General features: G+C 39.3%; 1 protein-coding gene across 1 annotated transcript in view; it reads right to left on the reverse strand.

Annotated features, from left to right (window-relative positions):
- Nucleotides 1-18,940, reverse strand: part of apba2b (amyloid beta (A4) precursor protein-binding, family A, member 2b) — a 70,884-nt gene extending 51,944 nt beyond the window's left edge. Inside the window, exon 1 of the mRNA XM_079454410.1 lies at nucleotides 18,826-18,940. The gene's annotated coding sequence lies outside the window, so the exon portion shown is untranslated. The remainder of the gene's footprint in view (nucleotides 1-18,825) is intronic.
- Nucleotides 18,941-20,852: the final 1,912 nt, after the last annotated feature.

Consider the following 20,852-nt stretch of genomic DNA (forward strand, 5'->3'; position numbering starts at 1 on the left):
TTGGTTGAGAAATAGCATGATTATAATGCAGCATCTAGTGTGAGAAACACTGCTTCATTAATACAAAGTAAAAGCACATATTCCTCTCACACTTCTTCATTCATATACCTTCATAAAGTCACACACTTGAAAACATCGGTCTTCTTTTAAGGTGTCATTACCAAAACATTTCTAATGAGTAGTAACATCATGCGAGATAGAGGAGAGCTACAAGTTTGATTGACAGATGTAAGTAACAAACAGCGTTCAAATGGAAACCGTAGGATTTTTTCATTGGTACATCTCACACTTTGACTCTGTTTGGAGCAGAGAGTTGATTTGCGTGCAGTGATTACTGAGCATCAGCTCACAAAGAGCCTGATTCAATCAGCAGCGCCGCTTCTCTGGCACACTGCGAGAAAGAGAGACGGAGGAGGAGAAGGGGGAGTGTCCCATCCGACACAGAGAGAGGCAAAAGCAAGTGATGCAGAGAAAACTCTCTCTAGCTCGTTTTTTCTTTTACTCCTGACAGTGTCACTTGTTCTCCTGTGGGGGTGCTGCTACGCGAGCAGATGTTTTCCATTAGATAAGGCTGATAATGACACCACAGATGTCCCCCACAGACTTTGGTGACTTTGCCAGTAATTTGTACACCTAATTGTCGATCTGTCCTATAAATTTGTTTGTTTCCTAAGAGACGTGAATCTTCCAGACAGACCAGGATAAACAAAAATGAAATCTCACGCTGTCACGCCCTATTTTCTGCTTCTGTCCCAATCACAATGAGAAGAAGATTCCCATCAGCTGCAATCGACTGGAGACGACAAAAAGGAGAACATCTCTATTTAAACAGCACAGCAGAAGATCGCAGGGAAATAATTTATTCGAGGCTTTCAGGATTTATGATTAATGTAATTTTTCAAAAAACAGGAATGAATCTTGCTGGGAAACTTCGTTCCTTAAAATTCAACGCAACTGCTTTTGGTAAACCACAGTAATAAGTGGTGCAGCAGGATTAAGCTCCATGGACAACTGGAAAAAATACACAGAAAAACACTAAATAAGTGGCTGCTGCATTTTTTTATTCACTCTCATTTCATTCAATACCTGCATGTAGAGGTCTGCATTCCCGCGGCTCTTCCGAGGGACCCGATACAGATTCTTGTGGATAAAATATGGTAGAGGTCAGAAACTCTGGTGCAATGGACCGGAGCGGGTCTTTGGATGGACACCCACACCCGACATCCTTCTTACTGACCACATGTAGAGCCTGATCTGAGGACTGTGTTATACTCCGTTATAAGATTAATTTGCATGCGTAAGCCCCCAGACCGAGCGGGCAGGTCGCAGAGTGCACCTTTGAGAAGAGAGTGAGAGCGTTCGTGTTTTTTAAAGGGGAGACGGGCATCAGGATATTTCTTCAATAAATTCTGTTTATTGAAAAGACAAAAAAGATAACTGATGTTTTTGTATAGCGTATTTTATATTCATTATGGAGAAATTTCAATGTTAGATCTTAAATGTGAGATCTGGAAACATGATCTTTTTGGTTTGGAATAAAATTTTGCGGGCGAAAGAAATCTGCATGGCTTTCTTCATGGACAACAAAGGAGTTATTTATAGTTCAATGTCCAAGCTTTTATTTTGATAAATAAGATAAATAATATCATAGCTTCAGGAGCTAGCAATACAGTTCAAAAGGTCATATGGACTACTTTTTCAATGCTTTTATGGAATTACTTTCTTGAGTTTGATGCTGTAACACGGTTCAATAAAAGGAAGGAAGAAGACGGGAACCGGCGCACGTAAAACAACTTTTAATATAACAAAAACAAACAATAAAACTAACTTATAAAAGCCGGCTGCTCCCTCACGGTCGACTGCCGGCCACACAAACATAATCAAACACAACATAAAGTCCAGGCCTGATCCTGTTGTCGCTCCTCTCTTATGCTTCCGAAGCCCCTCCGTGAGAGATGCGAGACCCGTGCACGCACAGCTGACAATCGTTAACACTCACGTCACCGGCCACGGGCGTTCTCTCGCGGCTCTTGTCCAGCCCTGCTCGCCACAGATGCCCTTCCATTTTTATTACACATTATGACCTGTACGACTTTCTTTCTTTAGCAGAACACAAAAGAAGATATTCTGAAGAACATTGGTAAACAAACAACAGACTTGCATTGATTTTGAGACCATACTATAGAATTGAATAGGTACCGCTGTTGTTCAGTTATCAACATCCTTCAAAATATCTTCTTTTGTTTTTGCTGAACAGAGAAAGTCATACAGGGTTGCAATGATAGTGGGTGAGTAAATGATTACAGAACTTTCATTAAACTCTGAATATTCAGCACAATTTGTTGTTCTACGGATAAATGTATTCTGGTTTGGAACAACATGAGAGTAAGTAAATGATGACTAAGTTTATTTTTGGGGCAAACTATTCATTTATAATTCACAAACAGTCTATTGGACTTACATCACCATCTTCCTCTTTCCCTCTCACAAAGCTGCACTCTCAAAACCATTTCAATAAAAGCTGCCATCTGGGGCGGAAGCAGAGTCTAATTTCCCATCCAAATCCTGTCAAATGGCAAGCCGTCAGATCAGTGCAGCTAAAATCCCCTCTCCACCCCTGCAGACCTCATGCTCGATGCCCTCTTGTCCATTATGAGTGCAGAAAGACAGGCACTAGTGTCAACACAATGGGGAGGGTGAGCTCTCCCTATCCGTCCATCGTTGGCCTTTGATTACGAGGTTGGCATCTTTCTTGTCAGGACAGCATCAGATGACTGGTGCTATACAGAAAGCTCTTATAGCTCAGCTGCACTGTAACTGTAAATAGTACAGACTAGAATGTACCTTTTTCTTTATCACAATAGCTGAGTTGAAACTTTTAAGCTTATTATTCTAAGTAAAAAATTTAAAAAATAGTTTTTTGGTTATAAAAGTTTCACACGGCACCAATATCAAGATCAATTGACCTTCTAGTGTGTGAATAAATGCATTTATATGATGCTTATATTCATTAACAGCAACAACAGTTGTTCCATAAAATAAAACTTTTGAGCAGATAAATTTCAAACTGTGTATAAAACGAATTTATTTTTTTATTCTGAACAACTAGGACCACGTAGCACTGTGCGCATCCTCTCATTGCTGCAGATAGAAGTAAACACAGCCTATTTGTGTCTTAAAACGAGTGCTGCGTTTCCAGTGGCAGTGAAGAGTGAGTACAGTCTGACTCAGTCTCCCATGGGAGGAGATAGCTTTTCAAGGAGAGGTGGAAAACAATCTGAGCTTCTTGGCACAGGCTATTCTCGTCAAACCAGATAATAGATGCACCTTTTATCACCCGACAGGTATCATGGCGTTGATTTTATACATCAGCACCGTGGCCTTCACAGTAAATAGCATTGGTAAGCCAACAGAGAAGTTGATGTACTAGTGTTGTGGCATTTACAATATACAGAGCTGTATTACAAGCCCTTTCTTATCTGTTTATCGTTATATGTTGTTAAAGTATTATATCCTGCTGCGCACCGTCCTCGGTGTTAACAGACTCTTTTAAACTTTGTTCTTCCTCTGCCTGTGTGTTTCAAACCTTGTTACAATTTCCTTGATATTGCTTGCTGTACAGATTAATAATTTATAGCTGTGTATACCTTAAAACCACAGTAAGGCTCTCTTTGCCATAGATAAATTTCACAGTAAACCCGTGTATGTCAGTAGAAAACGGCAGTCGAAAAAGATAAAGTCTGTTTATTTTCTTACTAATATCTTACATACTTAAAGCAGATAAATGTTTAGTTCTTTATTCATTTTGTTGCTATCACTGTGGACATTTATATCCAGCTAAAGCTTCAGGTGACTCCTGCTAAATCCTACTATAGCTCATTTGGACAAATATGATGATTATTCACACCAATTACAGCATGTCAGGTATAGTGTATAGAAACTCTGCCTCTGGAACACAGCGTCGCTGTCTGTGGTGCTGAAATACACATTCACGTCACACCAACACAATTTAGTCTTTTTGAAAAAGATTAAGCTGTAGCTGATGGAGCTTGTATAAATATAACACAGGACACTGCCATTTTTGTTATTCTACCATTACTGTTTATGGACAAATAGGTTTCTCACCAATAGATGTTTATACTGTAGATACATAGATCCCTCATTCAACCACTCCATTATTTTGGAATTGTCAAAATTACGGTTGCTGAAATCCCTCCACAATATTATGTAGCCTCTGTGATGAACGCAGAGAAAGACATTTGAAAGAATGCTTTCAAGCAATCAGTTATTTGCCACCCTTGACTACAACCATAGGAAAATTGCTTTATAATATTTTGAACCAGGTAGGAAAGCAAACAGTTCTGGGCCATTGTAATTGTTCCTAATATTTATGGTGGTAAAATTACAGAATTGTTATTTTGGGTGAACTGTCCCTTTAACTGAATATTACAGTTTTTTTTAAATATTGTTGACTAATGTAATGTTGTGTTGGCTAACTAATTAATCTCACTGTAGTGATAGTTTAGCAAATATAATTACCACGTTTGCAGAAACACGGTCAACTTGCTTTGGACTGGAGCGTTCACAAAATGGCTTGGCAGGGTTGCAAGATCTTCATTACAAAACCAGGTCAATGGCCAATCAAAACTAGCCAAAAACTAAAACATTTTAAAACATGAAATTATCCAACCTAAAGTTTGACAGCTGATGTAAAAAATTATTTCCACCTTTAACATACGAAACAAATCAACCCACAGCGACAGTTGAAAAATTGCCGATTTGGAAACAATGGTTTAGAGACCAGTTTGAACTGTTCCAATGTGGTTGTGATCTATGTATAACGGCCAAGAGAAAAAGCCTATAATAATATACTGTATATATGAAGATATGACATCACTTTTGGCTGATAGCATTGTGACAACATGGAATTTTACCAGCAACTATTCTGATGGTCAACAATCAGAAAAAATATTTCCCTGTGAGTGATTTTGCTTGTTTAAGTTTATCAAATTGTTTGGGAAAAGAAGAAAGGTTGTGAGGTAGTGAATAGAATGGTTAAAACGTTTTTCAAGGCTTACAGGATTGACTCGAGTTTCTTGAACTTAATGGTTGTGCCAGTGAGTGATCAAAACTCTACTGCAAGAGTCTCAAAGTAATGACCTGGATTGGTGATGTTAATCCTTGTCTCTTTTTTGCTCTTTCATCTGTTTTCATCTCCCTGAGTTTACTATCCTTATGGCATACACTCTCTCGGGCTCTCTCTCTAAGGGACTTGCTTTCTCCTCCTTCTCAAAGCCTCCTTTTTTCTGATATTCAAATTTGTCTATTTCCCTTGGTTTGTTCTGAGGTATGGAGCGCTGGCTATAGACTAGCAGCCATCAGTAATGCATCAGACCTGCTGACATCCCAGCAGCCACAGCCCAGCAGGATCTGCTGGAGAGAAGAAAATCTATTTCCCATCGATTTCTTTCCTTACATTGGCTTCCCTTACAACGCGCTTTTCATTTTACAGGCTTGCATAAGTCTCTTTTACCTGCCATTTACACCCTATCAGCCCCTATATAAGGTTACAGGGTGCAATGCCAATGTGCCTTTGTTCTATACGCTACAGAAATAGTATAGCCATAGGATATTCCAAGGTAAAGAGGGTGACAGAGCACCCCTAGGGGGTAAGATGATCTGCATTGATCTGTAACATGATTCTAGCGCCCTAATTTGACAGGATCAGAAACATAAAGAGTCTTTTACTTTAGCCATTTCAGTCCAGTGTCTGTTGAATTTCAACAAAATCAAAACTCAGGTCCAGAATGAGATAAAGTCATCCAACAGCAATGTGAAAGACCGACAGCATAATAAGACACATGAAAACTCTGATAAAAATAATGTACAAATACTACAGTTGTATTGCTTCAAAGTGAATCTGAACTTCTTTGCAGTATTTGAGGTCTGAAAAAATACAGAGCATCTTTTCTGTCATTTTCACCTGGTTTAAATTTCCTGCAAATAAATGCAAAGAGAAACAATATTTTCATTTGAAATTTGGTAGAAACATTTTCGTAGTTCACAGAATATAACCAAGATAATAATTTTACCTAAAGACACCTATATTACCTACATTTGAGATGGTTTCTTCTTTTTTTCACTGCTTTATATTGTATATATTATTAAATATTAAACAGGAGCTGAATCTTGCATTTGTACTAAACCCCAACAGAGACAATAACGTAGATTGAAAAAAACTCACAAGTGGAGGTTGTCCTTTACGTTGTACCTATTCCTTAATCACAATAAATGTAATTAAATCATTTAGTCTCATAATAGAGGGCACAGAGATCGCAGAAGACGTGAGGCTTTATTCTGGCAGTAGATCGGACTAATAAAGTCTGAATTTGATTTGCGTTAAACCATGAGTGACTAATAGGCCATGGAGTCTTTTGCAAGTGCTGACACAAGAACTTTTGTTAATGATTTCAAAGTCATTATCTGTTAACTTTAAAATGGCTTCTTTCGTTGTACTGCTTAGACTGGCCAAGTAACCAATGCCAGACAATGGGACTATGATTTGGTATAAACCCTCTGTGGTTCTTCTATTAACATGTGCTTCATTCTGAGAATGTTGAAAGGAGAGGATCGAGGCCTCAAGCAATTCTCGAGAGCAGTACATGAAGTTGTTAAAGCAATTACATCTATGCTGTAGACAAAGACCTGTCAACAGGCATTCCAATTGCTATTCATTTATTCCTTAAGGCTTTAAAGCATCAAATATATGCTCTATATTAAAGACGTGTATTGTCTGTTTAAGAACAGGCCTTGTGTAGAGATGGTGATATGTGTCATGATTCTGCCTGCTCTTGTCTTGATTTTCTGGTCTAGGGGCAGAATCATGACAGACCCACGTGTTTTATGTGGAGAGAAACATACTAGGGTCAATCAGGACATAATATGCGTTCTCTCCTGTCTCGTCATTTGACCCTGCCCCTCTCGTTTCTAGTATAGCTTTCCTCCTGTGTCGCATTACCCACACCAGCCCATCGTTATCTCCTTTGTTAGTCTCCCTATTTAATGCCCTCTTGTCTATTGTCTTGTGCTGGTTTGTTGTACTTAGTTCATGCTTCCGTATGTTATGCCATGTCGTGGAGTGACTATTATTATAGTCTAGTCAGTGTGAGTGTTCTGTTAGTCTAGGTGTTTTTTGTAGTCAAAGTTCTTGTCAAGTGTTAGTCCTCAGTTTATTGTGTACTCTGTTTTGTTACCCCCTCGTGGGTTTTTGTTTTGTTCCTGTCTTGTTCCTGTTTTAGTATTAAAGTCCTTGTTAACCCCGTCATCCCTGCTGCCTGCGCTTGGGTTCTTCCTTACCAAACCGTGACAGAACCAACGAGCCACTACAGAACCCAGCGGCAGCATGGACACTGGCCGGTCCAGCTTGGCCCGTCGCCTCTGCAGTCTTCGCCAGGGGAGTGAGACTGTGGATGAGTATGTGGAGAGGTTCCTGGACATCGTGGAACAAGGTGTGTTCGGGGAGGGGGAGCTGGCGGTGCTTTTCAACACCGGTCTCAGAGAGCCACTCTCTCGCTCGGAGATGAGGGCGATGTGGCCATTGGATTTCGACGCCGTGTGGTTAACTGCCGCAGCACGTTCGGAGTCCGCGACCTCATCGAACCCTTTTTACTCATCTCCGCTGGTAGCGATACCCGAGAGTGGTCCTCTGCAGATGGGTGTTGTGGGCATTGCCACGCACCAGTCTCCAGCCTCTGCAGCCTCTCCAGCCGGCGTCAAGTCCTGTTCTTCAGCCAGCCTCCTGCCGGCGTCTCAGCCGGCGTCAAGTCCTGTTCTTCAGCCAGCCTTCCTGCCGGCGTCTCAGCCGGCGCCTCAGCCGGCGTCAAGTCCTGTTCTTCAGCCAGCCTTCCTGCCGGCGTCTCAGCCGGCGTCAAGTCCTGTTCTTCAGCCAGCCTTCCTGCCGGCGGTTCAGCAGGCGCCTCAGCCGGCGTCAAGTCCTGTTCTTCAGCCAGCCTTCCTGCCGGCGTCTCAGCCGGCGCCTCAGCCGGCGTCAAGTCCTGTTCTTCAGCCAGCCTTCCTGCCGGCGTCTCAGCCGGCGCCTCAGCCGGCGTCAAGTCCTGTTCTTCAGCCGGCCCCTCCCAGAACCTCTGGGCCTCCGCGCTCTCGAGCGCCGCCCCCCAGGGTGTACCCTGGTACTCCGCGCTTCCGAGCGCCAGGGACAAAAACTGTTCCCCCTTGTGCCAATCCCTTCGGACTTCCCCCCCGGACTCTTGTGTTCCCCCACCCCCCCTCCCCTGTTTATTATTTTTATTATGTCACCCCAACCCATTGATTATTCTTGCCTGTCTGCCCTTGTTGTGTTTTACTATGTTTTGTTGGATGTTGTCTGTTTCCCAGTCTGTCTTGTTTCGTTAGTCTGCTCCCTTGGTGAACGCCAGGGGGCGTTCATTAAGGGGGGGGTCCTGTCATGATTCTGCCTGCTCTTGTCTTGAGTTTCTGGTCTAGGGGCAGAATCATGACAGACCCACGTGTTTTATGTGGAGAGAAACATACTAGGGTCAATCAGGACATAATATGCGTTCTCTCCTGTCTCGTCATTTGACCCTGCCCCTCTCGTTTCTAGTATAGCTTTCCTCCTGTGTCGCATTACCCACACCTGCCCATCGTTATCTCCTTTGTTAGTCTCCCTATTTAATGCCCTCTTGTCTATTGTCTTGTGCTGGTTTGTTGTACTTAGTTCATGCTTCCGTACATTATGCCATGTCGTGGAGTGACTATTATTATAGTCTAGTCAGTGTGAGTGTTCTGTTAGTCTAGGTGTTTTTTGTAGTCAAAGTTCTTGTCAAGTGTTAGTCCTCAGTTTATTGTGTACTTTGTTTGGTTACCCCCTCGTGGGTTTTTGTTTTGTTCCTGTTTTAGTATTAAAGTCCTTGTTAACCCCTTCACCCCTGAGGCTGCCTGCATTTGGGTTCTCCCCTCACAGATCGTGACAATATGACTAAGTCTAATTTACAGACAAAAATACTGTTAAAAAATATTGTTGTATTCATATGTATTATAATACATCATTCAATACCATCATTCAGAGCTGCTCTCAAATGTATGTAGCTACTTAACTGAGTAAATGATAGTTTCACGGACACAGCCTCTCCAGATTACACGATTTTAGCCCAGTTTTGGCCCGATTTGCATGTCGTAGGGACATCGTAGTAATTTGTTAATGACATGGGGCATCTAGATGCAAGATTCAATCGTGTTGTCTCGTATAGTTCGCCATTGTATACTACAAAAATAAACTGCTCCTGCAAGGTTGCACAACATAATGACAAAGACATGTTGAATTTTTCCCCTGGTCGCTCATGACAGCTGTGACGCTGTAGTGAAGTTGACCAATAGAAGCACAGCACAGAAGCGCGATGCTCTTCCGTACACAACATTCAAACATGTTATGTTTATATAGATGGTTTTTAAACAGTCTTTTGTAATTGTGGAGGCGAGCTATCTGTTACATTTTCTCATGAATAAAAATCACATAACTTAACCTTAATTTCTCTCTGTAGAATGGACAACCCATACTATCCCTATCTTGCAATCCAGGAATAGGATTTGTTTCTTTTTTTGTGCCTTTCTGATGCCAAAACAGCCAGTACAAAACACGCTGCTGCAAATCCCATATACAGTATATGGTTTATTTTTAAACTGCAGCCACTTCCTTCCGAAAGTCAGTCAGGCACTATAGTAACGCCTACTCAATGACATTATATACGCAGTCAACGTCAACCATGTCGTAAAAACCCGTTCTCGTTGGGGGGACACGCATAGTCTGCCATTGTTTCTTGTGACAACATGTCAAGATTAGCAAAATCTGACACAGTGACATCATAACAGATGGAAAAAATTGTGTAATCTGGAGAGACCATAAAGTTCAGCCCTGTTCTGTTAAGATAAAAATTATCGCTAACTGTAACTCTTAAGGCTGAACCATTGGAGTGACATTGACTATTTGACATGGACTGTGTCTTTATTCACTTTCTGTGCTTTGAATGACTGTCACGTTGCTGTCTATGGGGTAATTCAGAAAGCTCCCAGACCTCTTCAAAACCCTTATTTTGTGTTTTGAAGATAAACGGAGGTCCTAGGGTTGTCGAACGACTTGACATAATTGACAGGGTAATGACAGAATTTCATTTTTTGGCAGATTTTCCCTTTAACACGAATTGACAAATGTGAAAAGTTAAAGTGCAGTGCTAAACAGTTTATTCTTGATACACAAAACTAAGATTATGTAATAGTATTAATCATTCATGTCGAGAGGAAGTATTAGGATTAAAGGCAGGATAGGGGATCCTGTCCAGAACATGTCATCTTGGTTAGAAATCTCTTTACATACTGATAGCAAGGAAGTACCGTGGTCAAAAAATATTAAAACAATTATTTATTGTCTGTGAAAGGCGTAGGACCAAAAACATTTGCCCAATCAAAACGTTCTGGCCGAACGCTGTGACTGGTCATGTGTAAGTTTTCAGCCACGTATTTTGCATACCAATGCACACCCTGTTCACGCAGATATCATACGTCATCAGCGCGCTCACATCCGCTGTGTCAATCGCAACCGAAAGAAAAAAGTCTACAAGACTAAAGTCTTTTTATTGCAAAAGCAGTGATGAAAAAATGTCTGGATCATGAAAGAGGAAAACTCAAATTAACATCAATTCAGCCTTTCACACGATGGAGGCAAGCAAAGAGTCTGAAAAACGATACCATGGTTGCTGACTTTCTTTTGGACAGGTATGTACATGCTTCAAGAAGAATTTAATGGATTTAGTTTGTAATTTGTTACTTGGATTTACGAAATACATTCATGAAGCATGGCTTTGGACAGCCAATCGCATAAATGGTGGGATTATAATTTCAGTGCTAGCAGGCTGAAGTTAGCACCTTTCCAAATAACCACCCCACCTTTAATGCATGAAATGCTTACAAAATGCTATTCCAATGCAAACCACAGCTATTTACATTCCGATGCTGAGAATTATTTAATTAACGTGGTTGAGTATTCCGTACATTTACAACAATAAAACACAAAACAACAGTACCAGCTGCAAATGAAAACACAGCCTCATCTGCATCCTCATTTCCCTATTAGATATGTATATTTGACTTCCAAGTCTCACGAGAGTAATTCAAGATCACGGAGCAGTCGCAGTTCTGTGATCTCATACGCTGTCTGCGCAGTATTTGTTTTTGCTAACTTTGCTGGTTCGCCAGCAGTCTCAAAAAGTGGAAAACCAGAAGTTGGTTTGCAACCGCCCAAAAACTTCAAAAGATGAAGAAATGTTGAAAACGTCATTCAAAACAGCATGTGGATCAATACAACAGGAGGAAGACTTTGATATCATGTAATTTGATCAACAAATTATAAGTTGTTTCCAGTTTGATTTATTAGGCCATTCATTCCGGTTGCTGATGTGCACAGTTGTTTATGTTACTTAGCTATCTTTGAGACGAGTGATTTTGTCTGTGGTAAGTCTTAAATTGAACATATTGTGCATATATGCTTTTATTCTGCATAACAGTGACATTTTATCAAATTAATGGTCAATTTACTACGGTCAGTTCCATATGTTTAGTTCACTGTACCAGTTTAATATTAAGATTTATTATAATCATAGTTTATTCGCTGGTAAATCTCTGTTTACTGAGTGCACTCATGAGGTGTCGCTTCTTAAATTTGGTATTGTGTACGTTAGTCTGTGTTGGTTTTATGATCAGACTGTGAGTCAGTGTCTGTTGTGTGTGCAACCTGATTATTCCATTGAAGATGCGTTCATAATGCATATGTGTCATAATGATTTGTATTGTATTGCTTGTGAAATTTGGTGATAACTCTCTTGCTGTGCTGTTACTACTGGTAAGGTGTTAAAGAGGAGTTCACCCGAAACGTTTTATTACCCTACAGTTTTATCATAACGATAAGATTTAATTGTATATTTTATTAAATCAAATTAAAACTACTCAACAGTTATATGAGATTTCCCATTTAGAGGGACCCATTCAATAACACTACAAAGCTATGAAAAGTCAGGATTAGTGTTTGACCGATACAGGTTTTTAGAAGGCTGATGCTGATACCAATATCAAAAAAGCATTGTAGCGTATGTTGGTTGATAAGAGATATAACTCTGGCTGATACAGAAAACTCATGAAACTAAATGAACAATTATTGTGTACGTGGCTAGCTAGTTGCATGTACTTTAGGATTAAAACTATGAAACTATGAAATGGCGCCCACATGACATTATGTCAATCTCAAGCAGCTGACAGTATTTACCATACAATATTGTATCTCATCCACCTTACTTGACCCGTTTTACTGTGGTCATTATGTGTCAAATGCTGGTATTACAACCGAGTGACCTTTTAAAGAACAACATGCTAGCACGCTATATAGTAGCCCAACAGAAAAAAGTTTGTAAAAATTTATCAGCCGATCCAAATATCAACCCAAAATATGTCAAGGTGATATATCGGTCTAATCAGGATATTAACTCCTCATTCATCCTCGAATGAAGGAACAATGTAACATACAGTAGGCTGCACCTAGGATAGTATGATGGGTCATTTTGGGGTGAACAACTCTATAGCAGTGGTCACCAACCCTTCTCCTAGAGATCGACCGTCCTGAAAATTTCAGCTCTTACCCCAATCAAACAAAGGAATTTTTAGAAAGTAAAGAGTATGCCGTTTGCAACGGCAAGGTCACGTTGACTTTGTAGCAGTGATTGCGTGAACTGCTCGTAAATACAATAAATCCGTCATGACTTGAACAGCCATTAATCAATTTTGTAACAATGATAATGTGACTGCATCTTGGCGAATAGTTCTGGATTCAAATAGACATTAGGACAGAAAGATGTGTTCCCTCTCCACCTGTGGTCTTATTAGTTAGTGAATCCTCTGTGTTATTAAAGACTGAGAGGAACAGTGAATGGATGGTCTGATCTCGTTCCATTCAGTCTGCTGAGAGTGGACTCCTTCAGATGAAGACAATGGTGCCTGAACTGGGTAAAATCAAGTAAGCTCATTTAAATGCTAATGTACATGGATTTGAAATGGCGTGAGGCTAACTGTGCCATGCTTAAAAGAGAATGATTTATCGGCTTTTCTCATAACTACACTCGCTACGTGTTTGAGGAACGAGGCTTTGCCTCTCCTCATATGGGAAATGACTGATATTGTGGGCCTCACAAAGAACGCATTGGTGCACTTTAAGTATAGGTTGCGACTTAGGCTTACATAAAAATACCTTCTATCCGACTACACCCATTTACACTGTTGATGAGTCAGCTTTCCATATATATGAATAGCTTTAGGCAGGGACTGCATTGATTTAAGATGTCCCAGCCAGGACTAGCTTCTGTGACCTTCAGATTGCAGTAAACGCCGGCAGCTATAGCACAAGCAAATGACCCAGGGGTGTGAACAACAAATATCAACAGATCATCATCTCTCGACAGAGAACCGGTCAGTGCAGCATTTCCTTCTATCAGCACGGCACAACACATTCAGCAGAAAACAAAGATGGTGGTATAATTTTATCTTGTCCTACCTCAAAAAATAATCTAATTTATTCCTTTTTTGTTTTAGCAGACATTGTTATCGACAGATAGTAAGGGAGGACCAGACTCATTGTCATTCAGGAGGCTGATTTGAACACTTCTGAGAAATGGGACACAAACACACTGCAAAAAGAAATGTTCACCTTCATAGGAGGGTCTTGACATATTCCTCATCTCTCTTCTCTAGAGAGATGCAGCAGACTTCAAAGCAGAAAGTAGTTGTAGCAAATTATAAACAAGAAGGGTCAATCAATTTTACAGAAGGCAGATATGCGTGTCCCGTGAAAAGATCTGTTTTACTAAGAATCAGAAAAGCTCCCGTGCTCAACTGTTGTTTCAGATCCATATCCCACAACTCCTAATCTATAGTATAGAGCCACACCCACTGCCAGCTACTGTACATTTTACAAGACAGACAGAGAAGGACAATTTACTGACCAATGCCTGAAACCCTCCATTTAGCCTAGGATGGACTCAAGTCAATAAATCATTATATTTTGTATAATTTATCATAAATATTATGTTGTTTGTGTTAATGTGGCCCTTAAAGAGTTTAGACACTTATGTTCCAATGCAATATACATCAATGTCATTGTACTGGATTAAGTTGCATTAAGTTATAGTGATAGTTCACCTAAAAATGAAAATTCTGTCATCATTTACTCACCTTCAGGTTGTTCTAAACCTATAAACATTTCATTGTTCTGCTGAACACAAAGGAAGATATTTGGAAAAATGTCAGTAACCAAACAGATCACATCCCCCATTGACTGCCATAGGGAAAATAAATACTATGTGAGTCGATGGGAGATGAGATGTGTTCGTTAACTAACATTCTTTCAAATGTGTTATCTTTCCTTGGTGTTTAGCAGAACAAAGAAAGGGTGAACTATCCTTTTGAGGCTGTCAATAAGTATTTACCTTTAATTACTGAAGTGTTTCCTTGAGTCCTGTTACGTTGCAACAAATCCCTTTTTACAGCTATTTTACATAAAAAAGAAAAGGACCAAAACAGATTCAGTCTCAAACTTGATTACTGATTCCATGTTATTTGAAGAGAAGAAATAACACAACACATTTTCTTTCATATCTAGAAATACTCCCTTAAAGACTAATGATACTCAGTTATTGAGAGAATATTGGTTTGATGGATTATAGTGGGTTATTTTTCTATTTGCGCATTTTGAGACTTTTTGCTTTCTGTACCGTCATGAACGTATCAAATGTTTTTGTATATGTAAAGTAACATGATGTTCTATAGCGTAACTATAGCAACTGCTTCTCCATTTCTGAGTTTTGACTGAAACCATTGTGAAAAGCTTATGTTAGGGTGATGGTTAAGATGTGTGTTGCAACACTCTTGAAGAAATCCCTTGATTTAGTGATGTTTTCACCCTAAGGGATACCTACACTTCACTAAGCGGTTTTAATGCAACCATGCACAGGACATTGACAAAACATGTTCCAAAAAGTTATTTGTTGTGCTTTAAATTATAAGACAACAAGTTTTTGGAGACTTAAACCATCTGCGAATTTGCCAGTGTATGTGTCAGGTGATGACTATACCAGAGTTTCTCTAAAAGGTTCTTCCTCATCCTGCTTGATAGCTTATTGAGTTTTTTTGTCATGCTTTTCGTTGGGTTGTTCACTGAGGGCATTTTACACTCCTTTGCTCTGTGGGGTATTAGGACTCTATTTTCTGTACAATTGATTTTACGTTGTAAATAAAGCTATACACATAAAAGTGGCTTGGCTACATCTCAACAGAGCAGGCATGACAGGACAAACATTTGAACTGTAGGATTATGGAAGTACCCAGAACTAGTAACACAAAATGACACTCACATTAAACATGTATTCCTACATATATACAGTAGATTCCAGGGCTCAGCGTAATTTAGATAAAAACATCACAGATGTAACATCAGATATGGGAGGTAGGTGAACATGCCAAGAATTACATTACACAAATTCATTAGTTTTTCATGGAACACAGATTCAATGATGAAGAAAAGATTAAAAGCAACATTTTCGTCATGATCTTGACAGAGACACTTTAGAAAACCCTTTCTAGTATTCTGAGATCGCAAAACATTATCTTCTTGTTTGACCAACGTGAGGATAAAGCTCTGACAGCAGAAAATTATTTTAGTAAGTAATTAAAGGGATAGTTCACCCAAAAAGGAAATTTATTTCATCATTTACTCACCCTTGAATTGTTCCAAATATATACATTTCTTTATTTTGATAAACACAGAGAACGATATTTGGACGAATGCTTGTAACCAATCTGTACTTAGCCACCATTGACTACCATAGTAAAAAAAATACAATGGTAGTCAAAAGTGCCCCAGAACTGTTTGCTTACCTACATTCTTCAGAATATCTTTTATGTGCAACATTACAAAGAAATTTTATCCTACTATGGTAGTCAATAGTGGCCACGAACAATATATTTTTCTGTGAGAAATGTATACACATTAAAGTGAGTAAATGAAGACAGATTTTTCACTTTTGGGTGAACTGTTCCCTTAAATTGGAAAGTGGGTTTCCACTTTTTGCACACATCACATTTGACTGATAGCATGCTACACAAGCTCCTTCCTCTCACAGCTCACAAAAAATCTGACAAGTCATCATGTCTGGCTGCTCTACTATCTGAAAGTAAACATCAGTCCAACTTCAAAGGGAAGTTAGATACATTGATGCAGCCAGACTCTGCTGGATTCACTCAACTATGATATAAACATCAATATAAATCATTATCCACTTTGATCAAAGGACACACAAGGCAAGCATTGTGGGGTTTGTGTGATGCACCTCTGTTTCATCTCACTCCAATGGGATGTCGGAAATGCCACTAATTATGGAAAAACAACCAATCCTCTGTTTAGTGTGAACTTCTTTATGGGAATATTGAACATACTTTAAAATCAGGGGCCTACAAAAAGAACATTTTTTAAAACATTTCATAAGTATTTGTATTTTTTGTAAAAACAAACTGATATCTGCCAACGCAAGGAACCTCACAAAAACACAACATCTCCACCAAGGTCAAATACTAAACAGAAATCTGACTACAGCACAGTGTGGGTGAAACTTTACTTGAATAACGTTCTTCTACACCACATTTTCCACATTTTAAGAGCCACATGCCTACTGCTATATCCCATTCTTAATGTATTCTACTCTAGGGACATTAGTTTGCACTAAATTTGGGCACTACGCTAAAGGCACTGCAGACTTCCTGCTGATGTTTATCACTGGCAAGGATTTTTCCATTATTTTCATCTCTCCTAGAAAAGGTGTTTCAATGAACCGACCAGTGAGTTTCACCCCAAACACTTTTTAGGATTTTGAATTCGTACTGAAAAGAGCAAATCAAACTCTCTGACCCTCATCCTACTGGACACATTACATAGGGTTATCACACAGAGACCCAAGACTCCAAAAAGGCAACAAATATGTCAGAGATTGCCAAAAACAACAGCAGCTTCTGTCTAACCACTTTACAGCCACAACAATAACACCACACCCTCTACATCTCACCACAACTGTGTTTCATTCAAAAATGCTCCTATTCTGAATATATACTTTATAAACTAGCATCTTTATTCACAAATGTGGCAACGGTGCAGAGAATAAAATGCATAAAATCAGATTGCCCACAGTGATTAACCTCACCCCAAGCTCTCTATCTCTACCGGATCCTACAAGAGTCCAATTTAGAAACGTCCTACTGCTGCATAAATATCATCCCAGCATGATCCTCCAAACAGTGTTTGTCTTTCAGCATCAGAGCTGCATATACAACTGTTACTAGAAGGGCTCTGAAGGGAGGGGCAGGGCAGCGTGTGTGTGTGTGTGTTTGTGTGTGTGTGTGTGTGTGTGTGTGTGTGTGTGTGTGTGTGTGTGTGTGTGTGTGTGTGTGTGTGTGTGTGTGTGTGTGTGTGTGTAAGAGTAGGTTGCCTGGACAAGAGAGCAGTGGGAGACTGCTGTGGAGACGGAACCACCATCTGGGATCACACCCAAGAATTATGCACCTTTATAGCATTCACACTCAGTCCCTCATACTCATTCCATCTCACACACTGCTTATGTGTGTCTATACATCTATATTAGATGTTTATTTCAGATAAGTGAGACGCTAAAATACTTGTTAAATAATTTGTACAACATGCAAAAAGAAGAAAAGCAGGTGTGGCTCATTTGCATATAGCTTTTGATCTTATTATAATATATGAAGAACTAACTACATTAAGATCCTTAATCGTATTTGAATTCGTATTTATAGCATGGCATTGTTTATTCCCAATGATTTTATTGATCTGTTCAGGGGAGTGGACCGGCTATTGTTCCCTGGGCAGAAAAATAGTTCATCCATTATAGATGCAAATTTAAAGGTTTATTTCAAGCATGAAACATACATTTGATGCTTGATTTATCATTGGTCGTGATAAACTTTACAAATCTGAAAGAAATAAAAGATAGAAACGCAGATGCCCTCTAAGCAAGGTTTTATGTGACAGGTGCCTAATTTAAATCTAAGTTTAATTTATGTCAGGATAGATTGGAAACTTTTCTAAATAAACAGATTCATTATTCAGCATTGTTCAGAATGACTAATGATAAATCTTAATCTACATGTACATAAACACATTTTTTATCAGAGACTGATATAGGCAAGACCACCTCTTTTTCAAACATGTAGGTTATGATGTAGCCTATACACAGTATCGTAAAGATAAAGGGTTGTTTTATCAGACTTAACTGGGACTATTAGTCGTACACAATGTATTTGTCAACAAACTTCACATCTACAACTAGGTCCTTTTAAGTCTCTGTTTTTAGCGAGAAACGTCACTTTTTCGTTTACATTTAATGCCGCGCTGATTGTTTTTATTAACCATTGAACGAGATACATTTTCACGAGGAATTTAAAGACTACCACAGAAAATATATTTCAGGTGCTCAATTACTTTTTCGTAGACTGTATAATGGACTTTTATAACATGTTAGATTATCAAATATAATTTGTAAAATAAGGTTTACTCTTAATATCTAGCCAACGTGGATGTAGCAGAGGTTGCGCCGTGAGGATGAAATCCTGCCGTATCCTTCACTGTACACGAGCGCATCTCTTCGTTCCCGCATCCAAGCGCTACAATAAACCTTCAAATGGAAAACGCAAGATACGAAACATGCCTACCTGCATAACCACTGTGGCTGAGATTTTCACATAAAGAAGTCCTCTGTGTTCAACGGTACAGGGAGCGAAAACCACACCGTCCGGCCGAGCCCTCACCACACAAACTGCATCCCCCAGAATGAGACACTGAAGAGAACGCAAGCAGAAGACGTGAAGAACAGCAGGGGGCGCTCCATTACGGCTCTCTGAGTATCATCACAAACCCCACCCGAGAGAGAAAGCGTTCATTGTGTGAACCGACCGACCATATTCCTCAGCCGTATTTATCATTGCTTCTAATATGCCTTATAAATCATTCTTCGGTCATTAGTGGCGGCATGAATGTATAAAATACGTCATTGACCGTCCTCGATGGCTTGTGATGTCATTTTTCCAAAGATATTTGCTCTGGCCCTTGGACAGAGAAGGCAGATCATTTCTCCTAATGCATGATGCATCCCTGCCGACCAGATTCACATTAGCCTACATAACATAAGAGAAATATAGCCTACGCTGTTGCCGAAGCACATATTCTTTCCTTTCGTGGGCGCATAGAATCTATAACACGAACCAGAACACATTAGCAAATGTATCAGTGTTTATATAAGAGGATACAAATGTCTGTGTAATCACGAAAGTGTGACGTGTAATAAACACCGCATTAAACAAACAATGCCGCAAAACACGTAAATAACAAGAAATGTGTTGGTGGTGAATTGTTACACAGAAATCAAAATCGTAGGGTATTTCTTTAAGAAAGGGTGTTGTGAGACAGACAAAAGTGAGATGTTTTCCACAGCTATAAGGCAATGAAACAGTGCCCCAGATTAAACTGGATATGCATCTGTGGGATAATGAAGTTCTTACATGGTTTCATATTAGGACATATTCAACAATGGCAAAGCAGAATTTGGAGCATATTATTAAAAAATATTTATTTTGAAATACAAGCATTTTGACCAATAGCCAATGTTTGTTTGAATTATGTTACAGCGTCAGGTTAATATCTCAGTTTTCACAATAAAAACAGTCGCGCGTCATTTTCACAAACCGCGGAAGCCATTCACTTGCATCGGTTTTGTAAGTAAATGGGGGCCAGGTTACCAACTTTCTTTAAAAAATCTTCCTTTGTGTTCTGTGAAAGAAATAAAGCCATACGGGTTTGAAACGACAAGAGGGTTTGTAAATGCTGACAGAATGTTCATTTTTTAATGAACTATCACTTTTGAAACCCACTATTTGTGCAGACCTACAGATATTTAATAGTTCTGGGACAGACTAGGTGACAATGTCTATGCCAGATAAATTGAAATATAATTTTATTCTAACAACTGAAGGAGATTTATAATGTAGAAAACTTCAAACAGGACATTTCAGACCACACAGTGAGAAAACCACCAGCCCACAAACACTACTTCCTAATCTCACTCATCCAGTTATATCCAAAATAAGCAGATTTAAGGCACAAAGCTCAAAACAACTTTCTATTTGGCAGAGGGTTGACTTCAGAAAAGAGATGGGTTTGATTCAAGTTGTCTCCCAATTACATGGTTGTAAGCCAGAAAGAAAAACTTCAATCTGTTGGCTCTGTTAAAAGCAAGATGAGAGGTTTTCAATTCACATAGCATAAAAAAACCTATTTGCCATTATACGAATACTTTTATAATATAAAACCCTCTTCTAAACACACTTTTTTTGTGTAGCAATAATAAACCTGCATTTTAGTGTATTTCTGCATTAGTAGATGCTCTGAACATTTACAGGTCATAGTAGATTCACTCTCGTCTCATTCAAAACTTGTATATGACTCTTTCTTCTGAAGAACACAAAATATATTTGTCCCAGATGTGGCATTACAATGGAAGTCAGTGACAATGTTTGGTTACCAGCATTCTTCAAAATATCTTTTTTGTTTTAAGCAGAAGTCATGCAGGTTTGAAAAAAACCATTATGGTGAGCAAATTATGAAATAATTAAAATTTTTGGGTGAACTACTCCTTTCATAGAAACGTGTAAATGTCATGGAGTGCAATTTTGTTTGCGTCTAA

This window comes from Barbatula barbatula (assembly GCF_947034865.1).
Source record: "Barbatula barbatula genome assembly, chromosome: 1".
Taxonomy (NCBI): Eukaryota; Metazoa; Chordata; class Actinopteri; order Cypriniformes; family Nemacheilidae; genus Barbatula; species Barbatula barbatula.